This window comes from Xiphophorus couchianus, chromosome 8 (genome assembly GCF_001444195.1).
Source record: "Xiphophorus couchianus chromosome 8, X_couchianus-1.0, whole genome shotgun sequence".
Classification (NCBI taxonomy): domain Eukaryota; kingdom Metazoa; phylum Chordata; class Actinopteri; order Cyprinodontiformes; family Poeciliidae; genus Xiphophorus; species Xiphophorus couchianus.
Genome location: NC_040235.1, coordinates 11,077,640 through 11,084,134, shown reverse-complemented (window position 1 = coordinate 11,084,134; position 6,495 = coordinate 11,077,640).

Here is a 6,495-nt window from a genome sequence, read left to right as displayed (position 1 = left end):
AGAGCTTCTGTCTGAATGGGCAATCATTTTAAGCAAATCTGTGAAGTTGAGTCATTGACAAACAACCACTGGTAGAGTACTTATGTGGGGAAACATAAAAAATGAAGAGAAACTAATAATTATACACTCAGCCAATAGTTGAGGCTACTGTTACTTGGGTGTTAAAACATTTGGGGAAAAAATGCACAGAAGAAAGAAAACCTAACCAAGTATACGCTGGGTGAAAACCATAATGTAGGAACTCGTATAACTCACAATTCTTGACTCAAACTATATACAATACCGAATTAGTCTACAGCAACATAATTTTTACTTATTTAACTAATTTCTATCATTACATGTGTTTTGGACTTGTAAGTATCGCAACCTTACAAAATCTCTGGTATATTTTTATATTACTCTATTTACTGCACCTTTAGACGCTAAGAAAACATACTGCTGAAAGGAAAAAGTTGGTCTTACCCTCGCTGCACCATATTTATGCACAATAACAAATTATATACAACAATGCATTCAGTATCAATATGCAGGAGTCAGCTGATGAATATTTACAAAAGGTTTCGTATAACTACCAGAAGAGGGCAGTGATGTAATGTAAACCAGTTCAGTTCAACATTTTTACTGTTGAGTGAATTAGTCTGGGAAAATCCCAGAAATGGTGAACATTTAAATTCAATTAGAAGCTTCCTTGCTACTTTTTCTGTTTGTTTGTTTATTAGTTTTCCTATATAAATCATAATAATATAAATAATAACAATATAAAATAATAGGCAACATAAGCAAAGAAAATATAAGAATAAACTGAAAAACAACTACACTATTGAATTTATATCTACTATTATTAAGTAAAATCCCTGCAGTCACATTGATTAATCTCAGTTAAAAACAGCTGCAAGGCTGTGACTCTGACAAGCTGCAGTCTGGCGAATACAGTGACAGATTTACAAAATAGCAAACAAATGATAATTCTGCTTTTAGTCTTGTGCTTGATTTAACATGCCAGACAGTTTTTGCCTTAGCAGGACAGTTGGTGTTTCTACAGAAGGATACACACCACACAACCTTACAGGTGTCTAACTCTGCAGGAGTTCGCTTTGGTGTTGACTATTTTTGTTGCTCTGTGGCTCCAACAGGATGATTGATTGGTTCTTCCTGGCCTACTTCAACTTTCTGTTTGTGTCAGTCAGCGGAAGAGCCTTCAGGTGTTCGCTCTGGGTAGAAATGAAAATTCCTAGCCAGACAGGTCCCAAAGTACGTGCACACTGCATACAGATTCTGAAGGTGGGTCTTGGTGATCTTGTGTGTGAATGAAATATTTACATTCACTCACGGCAATCATGCCTGTAAAAAAAAAAAAAAATCACAGCCCCTACAGACACTATCACCTTTTCTTTAAACCTTTTGATAAAGTCAAATATTTTCTCTCAGTAAAGTTTCAGGGAATAAAAATGTCACATGGGCCTCGTCTTTTTTGGTGCCCAACATAACTTTAGATAAAATTTTGGGGATAGTTTTGTCAGACCATGAAACATAATTTCACAAGGTCTTAGATTTTTACTAAGTCTTGATTTTTTCTGTTAAAAAAAAACGAATTATGTCTGTCAACCCTAATCTGGGACTGCTGAACATCAAGTTAATCAGATTTACTAGAATTTAAAATATGTGTAGGTATATATTTTCCTAATAAAATTTATTTATTATCATTTCAATAATTTCATGTACATTAAGCTCAAGTAGAACTAAGATCTGATTTTGTTTATCTTAGTTTTACTTCACAAAAACTCGAACTTAAGCAGGGTGTGCAGACATTCTACAACTACTTTGTTATACAGTATATTTAGCACAAAATTTGATAAAACACAAATGAAATGATATGGGGAAAAACTAACAGAATTATGTAAAAAAAAAAAAAAAAAGTGCATATCTGCCATGCAGAAACCTGTTTACCAGTGTTAAACACCAAAGACAACCTTTACTGCTGTGGAATTCGCTGTGATTCCACCTGCAGGTCAGGCTGTGCAAGCCTGAATGCAAATGCAAAGACATCTGAGAGCTGCATCTCACACTGTAGAGTTCACTCCTTGGCTGAAAAACATGGATCTAGTGAGGTATGGCTTGTTTTGATGTGCTGTGCAAAGCACATTTTTTCTTCTAAAATAACACAGATTTGAATATGACGACTGAACTATCACTTTTGATGAAAACTGATCACCCAATATCCACACAAAAATCTTAGCCGGAAAACATGGTAGTGTAAGAATGATGATGTGGGCTTATTCTGCAGCTATACCTGGGCAACCTCAGTGAATGACTCAACCATGTCTGCATCCCCAAAGCGACAGCATTTGCTTGACATGCTTCAGGGATAGTTTGGGATTTTAGTTAAAAGCTTATAAGTAGTTACTATCTTATCTTAAACATTGTTAATTGCCCATTCACTTAAACCACTATGCTGTTTTTACCTTTTATGCTGCTCTGCTTTTGTATGAGACATTTACTGAGCTAGAGAAAGAGCACGTTTCACACATAAAGATAAAAAATATCTCTATGTCCTCCATTGCTTTTGCAAATAGTCACCTATTAAATGTGATTATACTTTAATTAGTTATAAATTGCACACACAGGATGTTTGTGAAGCTGAATTTATCTTAAGACAGTAAAAGTTTCCTTCGATTGTAGCTTTTCTTGGGCTAGCAGTTAGCATCAGCTCCAGTCTATGTCCAGTCCATGTCTATTTTTTTGTTTATTTTTGATTGAGTTTAAACTTTGAATATTTTCTAATTTAAGACTATGCTTCTTAAGATTTTAAGTTTTTCTAATTTTCAGTACAAAAGGTCAATATGGAAAATGACTGTTGACTTCCTGTCTTTGAAGTTGTTAAGTAGCTCCTACACAAATTTTCATCTTTCTGTAGGTTCCCTCATACGATTCATAAAATCACACAGATACAAACTTAACATCTGCTGAAGGAGGTTTTACAAGCTATCTAATCCTTAGGTGTATTTATTTTTTCTAAATGTTCACCAAGTCTTTACTAAAGAAATACTGACATGGTTTAATATGTCATGCACTATTTTTAGAGTAGAATATTTTTTTTTATTATGTATTGATAAGTGAATCCATGCAACAAAATGTTGGAGTTCATTTTCATCCTTGCAGGATTTTAATCTTTTTTTTGCAAACAAGACAAACTGCATCATAAACTCTTCCAATTGTGTTATGAAATATAGTATCGCCTGCTAACTTTAATCTGTTCACTACTCTCTTTTCTATTTGTAAAATCCCTCCAGCTGCCCATCTTGTGCATTATGAGCTCTTTATGATAAGCTTTATTGCCTTCATTGCTTGCCAAAGGGTGACTGCCTCCTGCAATCTTCTCTTTGAGTAACCATTGTTGGGTTTTGTGGCGCCGCGCCTGGCTCATTTCTTCAGCTTTTCCTGCAGACAGATGGCTAGTAATCTGGCCAAGAAGGTCACCGCCTCTTCATACCCAACTCTGCATTGCAATGCACGTACAAGACGTTATCAGCATAACACTTTTGTCTGCGCACTGCACCACGACACTTAACCTTGTAATTCCTGCCAATAGGTCATGGCAGATAATTAAACTGAGGATCTCAAGGAAATTCAATACTCTCTACTACAAACAGGGGAGACTTATACTTGAGGGAGGCATTCTGTATTCATAAATTGGATTTGAAGCTTTTACATGGTGATAAGTAGCTCCAGGTTCAGGTGAAAACATCTTTGTTGTTGGATTTGTTTCCCCCCCCAGTTTTAGGCAATTTAATGCTGGACGAGCACCAGTGCCTCTAACAAATAAAGGCTGCATTCTGTTTAGCTGGACTAATTTCAGGATGGTAGTGTTGTGTATGGTGACTCACTGAAATTGGTCCCCTTTGACTTTGCTCCCATTTTATCTAAGTTAAATTAAATGGTCAGAGGGGTTCAAACTGCTCGTTATCTGATTAAAAATGCTAGTTTGTCCAGCAGGGAAAGCTGCGATCCATGCCTTTTTAAAAAACCCTTCTTTGCACACTTGCTTCATTAAAGTGAGCGATCTCACGTCTATCCCTGGAACTCCATCCCTACATCCACAGTGGAGGTGAAACCTCTACTCAAACTCTGGGCTAAGTCCTAGTATATTCCTCAGCTTGTGTGCGGGCATAAGTTGAATCCAGTCTGACCTTTAGTGGAATGTGACAGCGGAGAACTGCCGGAGCTCGACAAGTCTGCAGATTCTTCCCTCAATGGTACACCAAGCATGAATCAAGAAGAAGCCAAGCTAAGCTTTCAGACAGCATCTCATCTCCACAGTGGAGTGTGACACTCACATACACAGTCTAGGTCAATTTTTTTTCTTCCCACACTGTATCAAATTTTTTTTCCCTTCTTCACTGTGTCACTGAAAGTTTGGGAGTTGGATCTGTTTGCCATGAGACAGACATTGGTTTTGTGAATCCATTATGTGAAAAGTTTCAATGAAACACATCTTGTCAAAAGTGAATCTCATTCATATTCAGTAAACGTCCTTTTACATTTGACAAATCTTATGTTTTGCTATAAAACTGGTCCTGTGGGAGTAAAAACCAAGTCAAAAAGATTGTTTTTTTTTTCTTTTTCTTTTAGAAAACCCTTTTAGAGAGTATTCATGATATTTGGGAAACTTTGGGACAGTTTTCTGCTTTGCCACCTCCTAATTTTTTAGGAGGTAACAAGGAATTAGTATAAATAAACCATTTGATATCAATATACATGACCATTTTACATCACACCTCTTTGGTACCTACCCGTTTCACTCCTAACCATTTCTTAACCAAGTACTTACACCAAATTGTACTTAAGTATTGTCATACAATGCAAATCTCACTTTTTAACTCAAATGTATGTTACCTGAAAACCATGTATTTACTCTGTTTCTGGGCATGTTGACTCAACTAAAGTTATGATACATTACGTCCTTTGTTCAAACAGTAATATTTTAAAGTCACCTACCTTTGAGATTTTGCAATTAAATCAAATAACTAAATTTTCTAACAGCAGACTATGTGTATGATATAGAACATTGGAAGTTTTAAAGTATTAGTTGTGAAAGTAAGAAACATCCCCTTGGTGGGTATGAACTGATGCACGGTCAGTACAAGATGTGCAGTGAAAGGCAGCAACATTTGAAATGATAACAACCACAGGTGTCTAAAGTGGCAACAGGTTGAAATGTCCAACATTGGCAATGAAGATTTCTCATCCAATAAGGACTAGTTATGTCTTGTTTCCATCAGGACAAATGTGTACCCCACCATGAATTATCCAATTCAGAAAGTCACTCACTACATCAGTTATGTGTTTTTGAATTTGTTACCATAAATCTTGAGGATAAAAGCTAAAATCTGACTTCTAATATAATTAATTGCAAATAATTTTTGAAGATTTTATACAACACCTAGTCTTTATGGACTGTGGTTCTGATTCTTGTGCTGCCCTAGATACAACGATGATACAATGATGCCCTTGGCAGTGAGTCATATTCTCCATGGAAAATGTGCCGTTGAAATAGCTGCATTCTGACATCCCATCCAATTCAGTTGCTGTCCTCAAATTGCATTGTTCAACGTTATTGTATTTTGTTTTATTTGCACTCCCTGTGGCATAGAGTGAATTTTATTTCAGTGTCATTTATATGGACGTGAAATTGCAATAAATCCTCCCTGAATATTTAGGTAGAACAGGCAAAATCTCTCTGGGGACGCTGTTAACTTCATTCCCTAAAGACTTGGGGCTACCATTGAGGGAAAATGTGATTTTGAATTATATGCAAGCTCTTTGAATGCAAAATATTTAAATTTTTCACTTTCTATAAATTTCCAACACCCTCAGAAATCCAATTTTTCTTTCCCATTGTGGAGAACAGATAAATAAAATTAAATATATTTTAAGAGGAGTTTGAGGCACAACAATGTGGAAGACCTGAAGTTTAAAAAGTCATTGTTTGCACTGTTCAATAATTGCAGAGATAAAACATTACATCTATAAACCAGAAGAAGCCATAGTACAGATGCCTCAGGTGGAGAATCTCTCTGCAGAGAAAACCCAAGTTATCCTGGTTGTGATCAGTTAAGTATTATAAAAATAAAATCGTTTATATGAATTCAGAAAACCTTGGTACATGATATATGAATCTCAATGAAATGACCATACCCCTTGAACTTTAAAAAAAAAAAAAAATTCAATTAACTTGATAGTAGAAACAAACAGTCAAATACCTGTATGGCACATACTACTAACTTGATCACTTAGCATCGTGCTCAAACAGGATCAGCTGGACAAAGTGATAAGGACTGACCTGGTATCATTTTTGCTCCAGGGAGTTTTGTGCTCTTCTGGTGGCCGCTGGGACACACCAGTTAAGTAACACCACTCGAGAGTGTCAAGAGGAGGGAAAAAGGCTCTCAGTGCTGTCACACCGTGGCCTGTAAGTTGTGTCAAAAGAAGCACGTG